At 46.2% G+C, this 18,155-nt stretch overlaps 1 protein-coding gene across 8 annotated transcripts in view; it reads right to left on the reverse strand.

Moving 5' to 3' along the window:
• Window positions 1–18,155, reverse strand: part of GALNT13 (polypeptide N-acetylgalactosaminyltransferase 13) — a 770,323-nt gene that overhangs the window by 370,218 nt on the left and 381,950 nt on the right. The gene's annotated exons all lie outside the window — the stretch shown is intronic.

Genomic DNA, 18,155 nt, shown 5'->3' on the forward strand with positions numbered 1-18,155 from the left:
CCATGGCCGCACCATCCAAGGTATTCCCTAGAGTACAATTGGCCAAAGTTTATACATTGGATAGAGATATTGTATTTTTTAAACACTTCCATATCTGTTCTTTATTGGACTGGGAAAGGGTTTCTACTGTATATAGCTTTCCCATGTTTCAAAACATTTTGGGGTGAATTTTTCTTTTTGCAATGAGGCTTCCAGCCTTTCCATTCGTAAGACATGAAACAATTTCCTTAAGAAGAGAGAGAACGGGGGGGGGGGGGGGGGGGGACGTTGATTGAATCTATAGTTGGAGGATGCATTTTTTAGTTATAGCCGAAACGGCTATCAATATTTTTCTAACCCCACGTGATGCTCGTGAACCCTCTGGAAAGATGCCAAACATCGCCATTCAGGAGTGAAAAGTAGACTATTCACCAGATGACGATTCACAAAGCCCCAAACCTGAAGCCAAAATCTCTTTATTATTAGACAATCCCATAAGCAGTGCATCAGTTCTGCATTTGACATCCACATCTTAGACATGAATGATCATCTATTAGTCCCATAAGGAAGTAGCTCAGCAGATTTTAACTGATGGTTACCAGCGAATGAAGTCAACCCCTTCTAATGTCCAAGTTTATAGAACGGCAAAACCAAACTATGATAAAGTGCTTACTCAAATGGGGACAACTACTGTATATTAATAAGTTTTGATACTTGTTCCATAAGTTTGTCAACAAATTAGGCCGTCTTCTTTCTAATTTGCTTCGAGGAACTAGACCTCCTAACTTCAAGGATAACCTGACGTCTCAGTGTGATCTATTTTTATAGATTTTATGAAGGTTATCTATTCCTAAAAACCCAATGACATATCCAACAGAGATACTTTTTGAAGAAATGTATACTTACCACAAATTCTTCTGCCCAATTTTGACCGAATTAAATAACTGGATGCACCTACCCCTCTCTCTGCTTGGTACAGTAGCATCACGTTAATGAAAAGCGTGATTTTACCCAAACTTGCCTATTGTATATAAATGCTTCCAATAGCAATTTCAAAAGCTGATGTTTTAATATGCTCTAAAACTTTTATTATATTCATCTGGCACTCACAAAAGCAAAAAAAATCCTGATCCCACCAGATAAAAACAAAAGTCTTAGGTGGTATGGGTCTTTCTGATATCCAGGCTTTTTCGCATGCTGTTTCTTTCCGCTACAGAGTCGGACTGGGGCATGTAGGGCCCACCGGGAAAATGCAGTGGTAGGGGCCCATGTTAGGGGTGTGGCCAGTCTGCAGAGAGGGTGTGGCCTGCCACCTCATTGGTTTGATGTCTGGGCCCCTTCAGAAATATATACAGTAAATTCAGCTGCTGCATGCATGATAATGTACCAGATTAATAACAGATTAATAACAGCAATGCACTGTAGAAAATACACCATAGTCCAGTATAAACTAACATATGTATAATTCAAATGTTCAGTCTGGAACCTGATCCTTAGAGCAGAAGGTGGGCCCCCTAGGCAGTGGGGCCCACCGGTGGTATCCCCTGTACCCCTGTGGACCAGTCCAAGCCTGTTCCGCTATATTATGGATTGGTTGCTATATCGCACTAACATTCCTCTAGAGGGGGCTTTGCTTGCCCCATATGCCCCAGCTGCGCTACTCCACCCATATACAGTAAAGCACTTATTACTCCCTACATAGAGACTCACCCTTTTTTCAGAGATACCTATGCTGCATGATTAGCGGTCAAAAGAAAATTATGGAGAAATCATACAAGCTCTTGCTACGTACCCCTTTGGGGGGGACCCTGACTTTCTATCCTCTTTACATAATGCATGGTTTCTTGAATAGAAAAGCAAAGGAATCAGCTATTTCAGATGTCTTTGACCCGGGAGGCCATATACTTTCTTTTCAACAACTATGGGACAAATTTCATCTTCCCAACTCTCACTATTTATGTGTTTACAATTTAGACATTTTGAACTATCTAAATCATGGGTCTTCAACCTGTGGCCCTCCAGCTGCTGTGAAACTATACATCCCACCATGCCCTGCCACAGTTTTGCTATTAAGGTATGCTAAAACTGTGGTTGGGCATGCTGATATGTGTAGTTCCACAGTAGCTGGAGGGCCACAGGTTGAAGACCCATGATCTAAATCATTTCAGTCTCCAACACGACTTCTGTCCTACTGATACATTTACCTCCTTATTACGTTTCTTAACATCAAATACATTAAAATTAGATATCTTTACTGGGCCTCCTTGGTTTGACCTGGTCCAAGGATTTGCCCAAGGTCACTGATTACCAAGATATGATCTCCTCCAATGCCAAAATTCTAAAGATATTGGACTCATCCTAAGTGTAATGCTGCCCTGCAGACTTTATTCATAACATATGACTCTGTCCAAAGATCCATCACTTGACTTTTTATCAACCATTTGCCCTTCCATTCTATACCACTAATGTTTGCGAATATCACCGTATGGAAGGCGGATTCTAAGTAATTACTTGTTTCCCACTCTCACACTTATTGTCTCAGTAGCCAAAAATCCTTCTCTGTAAATGGATCGAGAAATCCACACATATTTCCTTTGAGATACAGGCTGCCCTCCTAGACCTTCTTTATTTTGACCAGAGAGATGTCTTTTGCGATTTAGAACAAGGTGTACAATCTCAGATTTCTAAGGTTTTTGAATCAACCACATGCTGCTTGCTGCGCCAAGTTGTCTGATTTAAGATTCTTTTGTCCATACTCAACTCTGCAAAGGTCCCTAGAGGTATTGATTGTCCCCTGTCTCTCATCCTTATTGTCTACTATTCTATGTCCTATGTTCAAGGCTTAGAAGTCCAGAGTTTGATATGTCCCTTTTTACTGATACTATGTGGGTTTTAGATGCTTGATAATATGCTACCCCTCCTCTCTTCCCTCTCCCTGAGCCTATACTTGTCTTTTTCTCCCATCGCTCTCCTTTTATATTGTTAAAAAGTCGACATTTCAGCCCTGAGTCTGCTCTGTATCTTTATTGTCTTCTGTTTTATATCGTACTCCTTAATAAATCAGAGTTTGCAAAAAGAAAGTTGACATTTCAGCCTATAAAACTATACAGTTATCGATCTCAAAGTCTTCATCATGTTTTAGTATACTGGCTCAACGTATTACTTTGTATGTAATTGTACACGTTTGTCTTTTTTTTTTTACCTATTCTATTTTAAATCTGATGTGAACACTTTTGTAATGCCTCAATAAAAGCGTTTTACAAAAAAATAGCAGTTTGGAGTTACATGTGTTTTTTAACAAATATGTTTAAAGTGGCTTAAAATGGCAACAAAAATCAGCTTGCATGCATTTCTATGCATCACTAAAAATACTAGAGCATTAGTTTGCTTGAAAAAAAAAAAGCTTTCTGTGTATGAAAATAATACGCATATCCACTATTAGGAATCAATACAGCCTCACGTGCCGATATTTATTTTCTTGCCTCAGGAAGAGTACACAGAGGCAAAATGCAGCTGACCTCTGATGGGGTGGGGTCAGAAGACTGTTGTCATTAGGCCCCTCCTGGCAACTGCGAGCCTATGTAAAAGGGGCATGGCTAAAATGACACAATTCTCATACAATCATTTCATATTGCTCCTACCCCAACCATATGGACCCGCGATTTACATCAGTATGCTTTCCGTCGTGCCCATTTAAATAGTGGGAGAGATGCGGAAGGGTCATCTACCCTTCTGGGGGGAGGCATTTGATATGCCGGCTGTCGGGATCCTGGTGCTCAGCATACCGAAGCCGGAATCCCGACAGCCGGCATACCGACAACTGTTTTCCCTCTTGGGGTGTCCACAATACACCTGTAGGGAGAATAAATAGTGTGGGGCGCATAACGCGCCACAGTGACCGCGGCGAGCGCAGTAAGCCCTAGAGGGGCTCTTTTGCGCTTGCCCCGCTGCCGGCATGCCGGCGGTCGGGATCCCGGTGCCGGTATGCTGGGCGCTGGGATTCCGAGCGCCGGCATATCGTAGTAGACCCCTTCTGGGAACCCGTGGGAGAAGAGGTAATAAGTAACAGAACTTAAAACAACCATCGCCAATATACCAGAAACAACTCACCAACTCCTGCATTAAAAACTAAATAGGAACAAAAGTATGTGCACCCCCCCTCCCCCAGTTCTCACCATCTCTACTCCCTTACTGCCTACAGTGTGTATATCAGTTTGCTGTCATCACATTATACCCATTGATAACTGGTACCCAGGTTATAGTATCAGCCTATTACCCTAAAGATTGGTGTGGTATATTTTGTCGACATTCATCATGTCAACACAGATGAAATGTCGACATGATTGAAGTGTTGAAAATATGTTTTTGATGGTCTAGCCGTTACTTACCTGCACTGGTGGCTCCAGCAGTGACTTCCAGGTCCAGTGGTGATGTCATGATAACTTCCGGCTCATTCTGCAGCAGTTCGCTACGCCTAGTGACTAATACTAACCTCACCTCCTGCAGCCTAACTCTAACCCTCTCCCTAGTGCCTAACACTGACTCTTCCCTCCTGCAGCCTAATCCTCCAGTCCATGTAGAATGTCGGCATTCCACATGCTGACATTGTGAACTTGTTGACATTCTGCAGGTGTCAACATGTTTAATGTCAACATCATAACTATCAACATTCCAGTGTCAACACTGTAAATGTCTAAATAATGCCTAAATAATGCAATGCAATCCTCCAAAAATATTCCAGCCTGTGTCCACATCAGTGCAAAGTACACTATACCAACATGTGTGTTTGACACATTCTATATAGAATTTCTTGACTTTGACAATGTGGAGAACAGAGTTTTGTCAGGACATTTAACAGATTTTGTGAATACTATGTTCAATGTATAAAATGTTTATTGTCTTCACTATTTACACTGTGCCAATTGCTGGATAAGGTGAGAAGGTGCCAATACATCCTCCATTGTGACAGGGCAACAGACATAGGGCTAGATGCATCATCGCTGGGAGAGTGATAAAATGGAGAAATAGTAAGTACCAGCCAATCAGGTCCTAACTGCCATGTTACAGGCTGTGTTTCAAAAAAATAAAATTTACTCACCGGTAATTCTATTTCTCATAGTCCGTAGTGGATGCTGGGGACTCCGTAAGGACCATGGGGATTAGCGGCTCCGCAGGAGACTGGGCACAGCTATAAAGAAAGCTTTTAGACTACTGGTGTGCACTGGCTCCTCCCACTATGACCCTCCTCCAGACTTCAGTTAGGATACTGTGCCCGGAAGAGCTGACACAATAAGGAAGGATTTTGAATCCCGGGTAAGACTCATACCAGCCACACCAATCACACCGTATAACTCGTGATACAATACCCAGTTAACAGTATGATAACAACTGAGCCTCTCAACAGATGGCTCAACAATAACCCTTTAGTTAGGCAATAACTATATACAAGTATTGCAGACAATCCGCACTTGGGATGGGCGCCCAGCATCCACTACGGACTATGAGAAATAGAATTACCGGTGAGTAAATTCTTATTTTCTCTAACGTCCTAAGTGGATGCTGGGGACTCCGTAAGGACCATGGGGATTATACCAAAGCTCGCAAACGGGCGGGAGAGTGCGGATGACTCTGCAGCACCGAATGAGCAAACTCAAGGTCCTCCTCAGCCAGGGTGTCAAACTTGTAGAATTTAGCAAACGTGTTTGACCCCGACCAAGTAGCTGCTCGGCAAAGTTGAAGAGCCGAGACCCCTCGGGCAGCCGCCCAAGAAGAGCCCACCTTCCTCGTGGAATGGGCTTTTACTGATTTAGGATGCGGCAGTCCAGCCGCAGAATGTGCAAGCTGAATCGTACTACAGATCCAGCGAGCAATAGTCTGCTTTGAAGCAGGTGCACCCAACTTGTTGGGCGCATACAGGATAAAGAGCGAGTCAGTCTTTCTGACTCCAGCTGTCCTGGAAACATAGATTTTTAGGGCCCTGACTACATCCAATAACTTGGAAGCCTCCAAGTCATTTGTAGCCGCAGGCACCACGATAGGTTGGTTCAGATGAAAAGCTGATACCACTTTGGGGAGAAACTGGGGACGAGTCCTCAATTCTGCCCTAGCCATATGGAAAATCAGATAAGGGCTTTTACATGACAAAGCCGCCAATTCTGATACACGCCTGGCCGAAGCCAAGGCCAACAACATGACCACTTTCCCCGTGAGATATTTCAAATCCACGGTTTTCAGTGGCTCAAACCAATGTGACTTTAGGAAATCCAACACCACGTTGAGATCCCAAGGTGCCACTGGAGGCACAAAAGGGGGCTGAATATGCAGCACTCCCTTAACAAAAGTCTGAACTTCAGGTAGTGAAGCCAGTTCTCTCTGGAAGAAAATCGATAGAGCCGAAATCTGGACCTTAATGGAACCCAGTTTAAGGCCCATAGTCACCCCTGACTGTAGGAAGTGCAGGAAACGGCCCAGCTGAAATTCCTCCGTTGGGGCCTTCCTGGCCGCACACCACGCAACATATTTTCGCCATATGCGGTGATAATGGTTTGCGGTTACTTCTTTCCTAGCTTTAATCAGCGTAGGAATGACTTCCTCCGGAATGCCCTTTTCCTTCAGGATCCGGTGTTCAACCGCCATGCCGTCAAACGCAGCCGCGGTAAGTCTTGGAACAGACAGGGCCCCTGCTGCAGCAGGTCTTGTCTGAGCGGTAGAGGCCATGGGTCCTCTGACATCCTTTCTTGAAGTTCCGGGTACCAAGCTCTTCTTGGCCAATCCGGAACAATGAATATAGTTCTTACTCCTCTCTCCTTATTATCCTCAGTACCTTTGGTATGAGAGGAAGAGGAGGGAACACATAAACCGATCGGTACACCCACGGTGTTACTAGAGCGTCCACAGCTATCGCCTGCGGGTCTCTCGACCTGGCGCAATATTTTTCTAGCTTTTTGTTTAGGCGGTACGCCATCATGTCCACCTGTGGCTTTTCCCACCGGTTTACAATCATTTGAAAGACTTCTGGATGAAGTCCCCACTCTCCCGGGTGGAGGTCGTGCCTGCTGAGGAAGTCTGCTTCCCAGTTGTCCACTCCCGGAATGAACACTGCTGACAGTGCTAACACGTGATTTTCCGCCCATCGGAGAATCCTTGTGGCTTCTGCCATTGCCGTCCTGCTTCTCGTGCCGCCCTGTCGATTTACATGGGCGACCGCCGTGATGTTGTCTGACTGGATCAGTACCGTCTGGTTTTGAAGCAGGGGTTTTGCCTGACTTAGGGCATTGTAAATGGCCCTCAGTTCCAGAATATTTATGTGCAGGGAAGTCTCCTGACTTGACCATAGTCCTTGGAAGTTTCTTCCCTGTGTGACTGCTCCCCAGCCTCGAAGACTGGCATCCGTGGTCACCAGGACCCAGTCCTGTATGCCGAATCTGCGGCCCTCTTGAAGATGAGCACTCTGCAGCCACCACAGCAGCGACACCCTTGTCCTCGGAGACAGGGTTATCAGACGATGCATCTGAAGATGCGATCCGGACCACTTGTCCAATAGGTCCCACTGAAAGGTTCTTGCATGAAACCTGCCGAATGGAATCGCTTCTAAGGAAGCTACCATTTTTCCCAGGATCCGCGTGCAGTGATGCACCGACACCTGTTTTGGCTTTAGGAGGCCTCTGACTAGAGATGACAGCTCCTTGGCCTTCTCCTCCGGGAGAAACACTTTTCTCTGTTCTGTGTCCAGAACCATCCCTAGGAACAGCAGACGTGTCGTAGGGACCAGCTGTGACTTTGGAATGTTTAGAATCCAGCCGTGCTGTTGTAGCACTTCCCGAGATAGTGCTACCCCGACCAACAACTGCTCTCTTGACCTCGCCTTTATCAGGAGATCGTCCAAGTACGGGATAATTAAAACTCCCTTCTTTCGAAGGAGTATCATCATTTCGGCCATTACCTTGGTAAAGACCCTCGGAGCCGTGGATAGACCGAACGGCAACGTCTGGAATTGGTAATGACAATCTTGTACCACAAATCTGAGGTACTCCTGGTGAGGATGGTAAATGGGGACATGTAGGTAAGCATCCTTGATGTCCAGTGATACCATGTAATCCCCCTCGTCCAGGCTTGCAATAACCGCCCTGAGCGATTCCATCTTGAACTTGAATTTTTTATATATGCGTTCAAAGATTTCAAATTTAAAATGGGTCTCACCGAACCGTCCGGTTTCGGTACCACAAACATTGTGGAATAGTAACCCCTTCCTTGTTGAAGTAGGGGCACCTTTACTATCACTTGTTGTGAATACAGCTTGTGAATTGCCTGTAACACTGCCTCCCTGTCTGAGGGAGTGGTTGGCAAGGCAGATTTGAGGAAACGGCGGGGGGGGAGACGTCTCAAATTCCAGCTTGTACCCCTGAGATACTACTTGAAGGATCCAGGGATCCACCCGTGAGCGAGCCCACTGATTGCTGAAGTTTTTGAGACGGGCCCCCACCGTACCTGGCTCCGCCTGTGAAGCCCCAGCGTCATGCTGTGGACTTAGAGGAAGCGGGGGAGGACTTTTGCTCCTGGGAACTGGCTGTATGTCTTCGTTGCTTCTGGCTCTGTAAGGGGGACGGCGGCGCGGCTCCGGGAACGAACACCAAGGTCGGGTCCTGCGGTCGATCCCTCTGGAGCTAATGGTGTCCAGTAGCCTAAGAAGCCCAAATTACCACCTGTTAGGTAGGTTCGCTTCTTCTCCCCTTAGTCCCTCGCTGCAGTGAGTCTGTTGCCAGCAGATCTCACTGTAAAATAAAAAACCTAAATATACTTTCTTTCTAGGTGCTCAGGAGAGCCCCTAGTGTGCATCCAGCTCAGCCGGGCACAAGAATCTAACTGAAGTCTGGAGGAGGGTCTTAGTGGGAGGAGCCAGTGCACACCAGGGGGGAAATTTACTAAGCTCCCGATTTTGACCGAGATGCCGTTTTTTCATCAAAGTGTCATCTCGGTAATTTACTAAACACTAATCACGGCAGAGATGAGGGCATTCGTAATTTTTTGCAAGTCCAAGTAAAAAATTACGAATGAATACACCATCGGTCAAAACGCGGCTGTTTAAGTATGAATCTCGGTCATTTACTAAGAAGTGCAAAGCAAAAAAAAAACAAACACTGCCGTGAAAAATTACAACTCGTAAAAAAGTGCTAAAAAAAAACAGACCTTTTTTTCCCCCCCGTGATTAGATAGGCATGCACGGATCCATGAGATCCGTGCATGTATATCAGTGGGAAGGGGTGGGAAAGTGCTTATTTTTTCTAAAAAAATTGCGTGGGGTCCCCCCTCCTAAGCATAACCAGCCTCGGGCTCTTTGAGCCGATCCTGGTTGCAAAAATATGGGTAAAAAAATGACAGGGGTTCCCCCATATTTAAGCAACCAGCATCGGGCTCTGCGCCTGGTCCTGGTCCCAAAAATACGGGGGGACAAAAAGAGTAGGGGTCCCCCGTATTTTTAAAACCAGCACCGGGCTCCACTAGCTGGACAGATAATGCCACAGCCGGGGGTCACTTTGATATATTGTGCCCTGCGGCCGTGGCATCAAAAATCCAACTAGTCACCCCTGGCCGGGGTACCCTGGGGGAGTGGGGACCCCTTCAATCAAGGGGTCCCCCCCCCCAGCCACCCAAGGGCCAGGGGTGAAGCCCGAGGCTGTCCCCCCCCCATCCAATGGGCTGCGGATGGGGGGGCTGATAGCCTTTGTTGTAAAAGAAAAGATATTGTTTTTAGTAGCAGTACTACAAGTCCCAGCAAGCCTCCCCCGCATGCTGGTACTTGGAGAACCACAAGTACCAGCATGCGGCGGAAAAACTGGCCCACTGGTACCTGTAGTACTACTACTAAAAAAATACCCAAAAAAAGACAAGACACACACACCGTGAAAGTATAATTTTATTACATACATACACACATACATACATACTTACCTTAAGTTCCCACGCAGGTCGGTCCTCTTCTCCAGTAGAATCCAAGGGGTACCTGTTGAAGAAATTATACTCACGAGATCCAGGGGTCCAGGCTCCTCGGGAAATCCAGGGGTAATCCACGTACTTGAAAAAAATAACAAAACGGTGTCCCGACCACGAACTGAAAGGGGACCCATGTTTGCACATGGGTCACCTTTCCACGAATGCCAGAAACCCACTCTGACTTCTGTCTAAGTGGGTTTCTTCAGCCAATCAGGGAGCGCCACGTTGTAGCACTCTCCTGATCAGCTGTGTGCTCCTGTCCTCACTGACAGGCAGCACACGGCAGTGTTACAATGTAGCGCCTATGCGCTACATTGTAACCAATGATGGGAACTTTCTGCCCTGCGGTTGACCTAAAGTGACGTCACCGCTGAGCAGAAAGTTCCCATCATTGGTTACAATGTAGCGCATAGGCGCTACATTGTAACACTGCCGTGTGCTGCCTGTCAGTGAGGACAGGAGCACACAGCTGATCAGGAGAGTGCTACAACGTGGCGCTCCCTGATTGGCTGAAGAAACCCACTTAGACAGAAGTCAGAGTGGGTTTCTGGCATTCGTGGAAAGGTGACCCATGTGCAAACATGGGTCCCCTTTCAGTTCGTGGTCGGGACACCGTTTTGTTATTTTTTTCAAGTACGTGGATTACCCCTGGATTTCCCGAGGAGCCTGGACCCCTGGATCTCGTGAGTATAATTTCTTCAACAGGTACCCCTTGGATTCTACTGGAGAAGAGGACCGACCTGCGTGGGAACTTAAGGTAAGTATGTATGTATGTGTGTATGTATGTAATAAAATTATACTTTCACGGTGTGTGTGTCTTGTCTTTTTTTGGGTATTTTTTTAGTAGTAGTACTACAGGTACCAGCGGGCCAGTTTTTCCGCCGCATGCTGGTACTTGTGGTTCTCCAAGTACCAGCATGCGGGGGAGGCTTGCTGGGACTTGTAGTACTGCTACTAAAAACAATATCTTTTCTTTTACAACAAAGGCTATCAGCCCCCCCATCCGCAGCCCATTGGATGGGGGGGGACAGCCTCGGGCTTCACCCCTGGCCCTTGGGTGGCTGGGGGGGGGGACCCCTTGATTGAAGGGGTCCCCACTCCCCCAGGGTACCCCGGCCAGGGGTGACTAGTTGGATTTTTGATGCCACGGCCGCAGGGCACTATATAAAAGTGACCCCCGGCTGTGGCATTATCTGTCCAGCTAGTGGAGCCCGGTGCTGGTTTTAAAAATACGGGGGACCCCTACTCTTTTTGTTCCCCGTATTTTTGGGACCAGGACCAGGCGCAGAGCCCGATGCTGGTTGCTTAAATATGGGGGAACCCCTGTCATTTTTTTACCCATATTTTTGCAACCAGGATCGGCTCAAAGAGCCCGAGGCTGGTTATGCTTAGGAGGGGGGACCCCACGCATTTTTTTTTATTATTTTACAGTGTTTAATTAAAAAAAAAAAATAAATAAACCCCAGCACGGATCACACAGATCCGGCCGAGATTGATTGTAAAAAAAGTCGGCAGTGTTTTGCTAATCACTGCCGTAAAAATAGAAAAAAAACCACGAATGACATCGACATCGGAACAAAAGAAAAACCCGAATACGACAGCTTAGTAAATTAGTCGTAATCAATTCAAAAAGTTGCAGTTTTACACTTTCGATGTCATTCGTGATTGAACTTTGACCTGAATCTGGAAAATACGAATCTTAGTAAATTTACCCCCAGTAGTCTAAAAGCTTTCTTTATAGTTGTGCCCAGTCTCCTGCGGAGCCGCTAATCCCCATGGTCCTTACGGAGTCCCCAGCATCCACTTAGGACGTTAGAGAAATGGCAGTTAGGAGCTGATTGGCTGGTACTTTTTCACTCTCCATTTTATCACTTTCTAAGCGATGATGCATCTGGCCCACAGTCTTTCTGCCAAGTACAGTAAGTGTCAGGAAGACATATGAGATCAGACTTTGAACAGGTTCCTAACACACATGCTAACATTGTGCACTCATATGTTCCTGACAATAGATCACAGTCACTCAAACTACTATACCAGCCAAGATTTACCATAAAGGTAAGGAAAGCGCTGGATGGTTCCCATTTCCTGCATAGACTTCAATGGTTCCACTCCGGATGACTTTCCTGTCTTCCCCACTACATGACCCTGTGGTGCAGGTCACCACTAGGACGTCAAATGTTGTAAGTAACCACGTTCCAGGAAATTATAATAATATGATGTACAGTACTGAATACAAGGGGCACAGTTTAGAACTAATACCATACTTGTTAACATATCCAACTGAAATTACGCCACATGCCCTGCCCAAGCATACCATGCCCTCATCCAGCAAACCTACACAACAACAACAATTTAATATTTGAAAATAATAATGGTAATAATAATATATAAACAAACAAAGAGTGAATCTTTAAAGCCAAGACTATGGGCCTGGATCACTGTGCGGATGTTTTCGCAATTGAGCGTTTATTGTGGTTTGCGCATGCATTACTGTCGCAATGTGCAACTGAACTGCAATAATGATCCTGTATACAGAAAACACATCTCTGGCGTGTCAGTTGCGTTGTCCATACTGAGTGATCATAGACTCATTCACAGAGTTTATGTTTCCCAGATCTGCATCAATGCTGCGAACGTGTATGCAATTGCGGGCAGCTGCGAAGGCTCCGGTGGGTATCTCTATACAAATCCCGGCCATAGGCAAACACAGGGGGGTTTCCGGTTGCCTGGAAACCCTCCTCCTCTTGGCAAGTGGTTAAAATTCTGACAACAATAGCAATGGTATGTAATACGAGTACAAGAACTGCCGCCACATTATACAGTTTATGGGACAGAGCAGAGCTGCTGCACATACCCAGTGGTAGTAGCTTCTTCGACCATGTTTGCTGTGTGTGTGGAACTGAGTCCTCAATCAGTCCAATGGACCAGAGAGTAGCTACCAGGAAGAAGAGACAGGAGCCTTACCATGAGGTGGGAGAATGTGTGCTTATAATGTGCAGTACTGGTTATATTATGTTTGTGCATTTATTTATTTATTTATTTATTATGGTATGTTTAACCCTTTACCTGACTACTTATCTTTATATGATTTAAATATGTTTGATATAGCCTATACTATAGACCAGGGCCTTTTCTAGCCAATTTGGCTCCCAGTGCGAGATTTAAAAATGCGCCCCCCCTCCCCCATAGATATAAAGAGGAAAAGTATGCACGCGCCGAAGGCGCGTGTGCTCCCGGCAAGGGGGCGTTACCTCGTTAAAATGGGCGTGGCTTTGTTAAGATGGGTGTGGCCTCATCTGATCTCATCATCACGGCCACCACACGATAAAAAAAAAACGTCCTCATTTTACACATTACAGCAGGCACGCGACCTCATTTTACACAGCACAGCAGGCAAGTGTCCCCATTTTACACAGCACGGTAGGCAAGTGTCCCCATTTTACACATTGCGGCAGGCACGTGCCCCCATTTTACACATTCCGGCAGACAGGTGTCCCCATTTTACACATTCCGGCAGACAAATGTCCCTATTTTACACATTCCGGCAGACAAGTGTCCCCATTTTACACATTCCGGCAGACAGGTGTCCCCATTTTACACATTCCGGCAGACAAGCGTCCTTATTTTACACATTCCGGCAGACAAGTGTCCCCATTTTACACAGTACGGCAGGTGGTGGTGGGGGGGAAGGAGAGAGAGAGAGGGAGAGGGGCTGACTTACATTTGAAGCGGTTCTTCCCGCTCTTCAGCCGCCTCTCCCTCGTCTGCGCAGCGCTGGCCGTCTTGGCTCCCCCTTCTCCCTCCTCCCGAGTGCCCAGCTCGGGGGGCGGGGTTTCGCGGAATGACGCGATTGCGCCGTGACGTCACGACGCAAACGCGTCATTCCGCGAAATCCCGCCCCCCGAGCTGGGCACTCGGGAGGAGAGGGGAGGGGGGTTTGAAAGTGCTCAGGAAGTGCCGCGGCGGGCGCCCCGTGCGGTTGCACGGCTCGCCCGCCGCAAGAAGCGGCACTGTTATAGACCAGGCATTCCCAACCACGGTCCTCAAGGCACACCAACAGTGCAGATTTTAATGATATCCAGGCTGCAGCACAGATGGTTAAATCAAAATAACTGACCTACTAATTAAGTGACCTGTGCTGAAGCCTGGATATCACTAAAACCTGCACTGTTAGTGTGCATTGAGGACCGTGGTTGGGAATGCCTGCTATAGACAATCCAGAGTGTTAAATATTAATACTGTATTCTAAACAGTATATAAAAAGACCATTGTTTGCATTAAAGTCCAGGGTCGTTATTGGGTTCTTCTACCGCTCCCCCAGACTCCCATATTTCCTCCAATGTTCCACCGAGTGGGAGATTGTGGATTGCATTTGGAAACCCCCCTCTAGAAATCCGGCATTTGCCACTGCCGGCGGCTGCTACATTGGCATATTTCCGCACATACTTTGAGTCAAAAAACGGATCTGTAGCAGCATTAGTATACTACTATGATTCAGGCCCTATAATGGGAGATGTAAAGACATTTAGTAATTACAGTACAGTATGTGTATATATGATTTCAAATTCTGTACTCTTAACGTGTTTTAAATAAGCAAAAGTGCAACCCGAAGTTATTATGGAACAGAACACTACAGGTTACGGTTGTTTCCAATGCTATAAAATGGTAATAATAGTAGACTGCAGAGAACTGAGGTCTTAGCGGAGACAGTGCTGTTATTTCCTCTGACAGGGAGATCCCCTGCTGTCTAAAAGCTGCTTTCTTGTCTATCACTAATTCTCTAGGCGTGCTGATCTGCTATGTCTGGCTGTCAGCTTCACTCCTGCTCCCAAGAAGAGACATTATTTCCATTTCTATTAACCAATTCAATGCCAGGGTGATGGCTCCCATGTGCTTCATTGATTTGTAAGGCACCACTATGGCCCAGAACAGTGGGGGAAAATGGCATGCATAGAACAAGAACATATAAGATGAAATAGATAAGACATGAAAACGTAGGGCACAAGAGAGATTACAGTCTAATACCCCTTTCAGACCGCCTGAGGTGGGTCGCAAACAGGAGCATGACACGGGAGCTCCCAGTGTGTGACCCACCTTAGGTGCCCCACTGCCGCTGTCTGCAACCTGCCATATTGCCGGGTTGGTGATGTCATCGGTGATACGGTGGGGGCGGTGCTTGGATTTCACATGATCTCCAAGCAAAGCCCATACACAGACAGTGAACGGGAAACAAGTCGCATCAACTCGGCTCCCGTTCACACCGCACAGTGAGCGACCAGGGTTGAAATACCAGGCCGCTCAACCCTTGCACCTTTCAGACTGCACCTGAACATGAGTTATGTGCGCTCATGTGCCAATAACCTGTGTTCATAGGGGGCGGTCTGAAAGGGGTATAACTGGAAGAGGGCACAGCTGAGACAGGTGTGTCTCAGAGTGGAGACTAGAAAAGTTGTGAACTAGAGTTTGTAGTATAGGTGGGAGAATGGTAGGAGAGGGGGTGCACTAGAGTGCGTAGTATATGTGGGAGTATGATAGGAGAGAGCATGCACTAGACTGCGTAGTATAGGTGGGAGTATGATAGGAGAGAGGGTGCATTAGTGTAGGCAACCACAACAGTGCCCCCACTTAACCTCGCGGCCTCCCGCAAACCGCTAAGTTCACACCATTGCTTATAATGGAGCAGAGATCATCTACATTCTTATCTCTGCGCTGCCGCATCACTGACAGTCCAGCCCAGCGCTGCCAATCAGGAGAGCGCCAATACGTGGCGCTCCCTGATTGGTTGAAGGAACCCTCTTTGACAGCAGTCAGGGGGGGGTCCCGCCAGATGGGGAAAGGGGATCCATGTGTAAATATGGATCCCCTTTCAGTGCGTGGTTCGGGAAATGCGTTTTATTTTACCAAGTCCCTGGATTACAAATGTAAAGAAGAGGACCGATCTACCCTGGTTTTTTAGTAAGTATAATGTTTATTTACAGGTACCCCGTGGATTCTACTGGAGAAGAGGACCGACTGCTTCGTGTCAACATAGGTAAGTATGTATGTATGTAGGTGTGCATGTATGTAATAAAGTTGTACTATCACGGTGTGTGTGTTTTGTTTTTATTTGGGTATTTTTTTGCAGTAGAACTACAGGTATCAGCGGGACCGTTTTCCCCCCGCATGCTGGTTCTTCAAGTACCAGCTTGCGGGGGAGGCTTGCTGGGACTTGTAGTACTGCTACAAAAAACAATATTCTTATTTTTACTCAAAGGCTATCAGCCCCCCATCCGCCACCCTTGGATGGGGGGGACAGCCTCGGGCTTCACCCCTGGCCCTTGGATTGCTGGAGGGGGGGGGGACCCTTGATTTAAGGGGTCCCCACTCCTCAAGGGTACCCCGGCCAGGGGTTACCAGTTGGTGATTTAATGCCAGGGCCGCAGGGACCAATATAAAAGTGTCCCCCGGCTTTGGCATTATCTCTCTGACTAGTGGAGCCCGGTGCTGGTGTTAAAAATACGGGGGACCCCTACGTCTTTTGTCCCCCGTATTTTTTGCACCAGGACCAGGCGCAGAGCCAAGTGCTGGTTCTTAAAATATGGGGGGACCCCTGTCAATTCACCCCCCCCCCCCATTTAAGCAACTAGGACCGGCTCAAAGAGCCCGAGGCTGGTTATTCATAGGAGGGGGGACCCCACGCCAATTTTTCAAAACACTTCTAATGTTAACAAACCCTTGCCCACAGATATGCATGCACGGATCTCATGGATCCCTGCATGACTATCAAAATACGCTTTACAAAAGCAGTTCTATTTTTTTGGCGTGCTTTTTTACGACTTGTAATTTTTTCACGGCAGGGTTTCACGAATCCCGGCTGACATTTTTATAGTAAATGACCGTGTTCTATACCTAAACAGCTGAATTTGACCGATGGTGTATTCAATCGTAATTCACAACTTTGACTTCTACAAAAATACGAATATCAACATCACTGCCGAAATAAGACTTTCATAAATTCCCGATTTGGACACTTTGAAAAAAAAAGACAAATCGACCAAAATCGACCAAAAACGAATTGTTAGTAAATATACCTACATGCTGTTTACAGTTCATTAATTTCACTCTGCATATGTTTCTGATATACTACAAGAATAAACACATGGGCCCTCATTCCGAGTTGATCGCTCGCAAGGCGATTTTAGCAGAGTTACACACGCTAAGCCGCCGCCTACTGGGAGTGAATCTTAGCTTCTTAAAATTGCGACCGATGTATTCGCAATATTGCGATTACAAACTACTTAGCAGTTTCAGAGTAGCTTCAGACTTACTCGGCATCTGCGATCAGTTCAGTGCTTGTCATTCCTGGTTTGACGTCATAAACACACCCAGCGTTCGCCCAGACACTCCTCCGTTTCTCCGGCCACTCCTGCGTTTTTTCCGGAAACGGTAGCGTTTTTAACCACACGCCCCTGAAACGCCGTGTTTCCGCCCAGTAACACCCATTTCCTGTCAATCACATTACGATCGCCGGAGCGAAGAAAAAGCCGTGAGTAAAACTACTATCTTCATTGTTAAATTACTTGGCGCAGTCGCAGTGCGAATATTGCGCATGCGTACTAAGCGGAATTTCACTGCGATGCGATGAAATATACCGAGCGAACGACTCGGAATGAGGGCCATCATGCGCACTCCCACAGATCAATGCAGTGTTTAGGCTTACAAACTATACAGAAGGTTGGTAATTAAAAACTAACTCATATATACTGTATACCGTTTGTATATATATATATATATATATATATATATATACAGTCCATGGGATCCGGCTCTCCATTGAGGGATTTGCTGCACCGGGTGCCTCTGTAAAGAATCACATACACATCCAAACGACGTGGCACTCCTGGTGACTTGAATAACAGAACTCGCAGACAAGCAATGTAAATAACTAAATTATTTACATTGCTTGTCTGCGAGTTCTGTTATTCAAGTCACCAGGAGTGCCACGTCGTTTGGATGTGTATATATATATATATATATATATATATATATATATATATATTGTATAGGTTTTGCAATTTTATGGAATTTATATTACACATGAATAATTGACCATTATTATTATTATCCTTTATTTATATGATGCCACAAGGGTTCCGCAGCGCCTAACAAAGTACATAAACAAATGAGCAAATGAAGAAAACAGTGAT

Source organism: Pseudophryne corroboree, chromosome 7, assembly GCF_028390025.1.
Source record: "Pseudophryne corroboree isolate aPseCor3 chromosome 7, aPseCor3.hap2, whole genome shotgun sequence".
Taxonomy (NCBI): Eukaryota; Metazoa; Chordata; class Amphibia; order Anura; family Myobatrachidae; genus Pseudophryne; species Pseudophryne corroboree.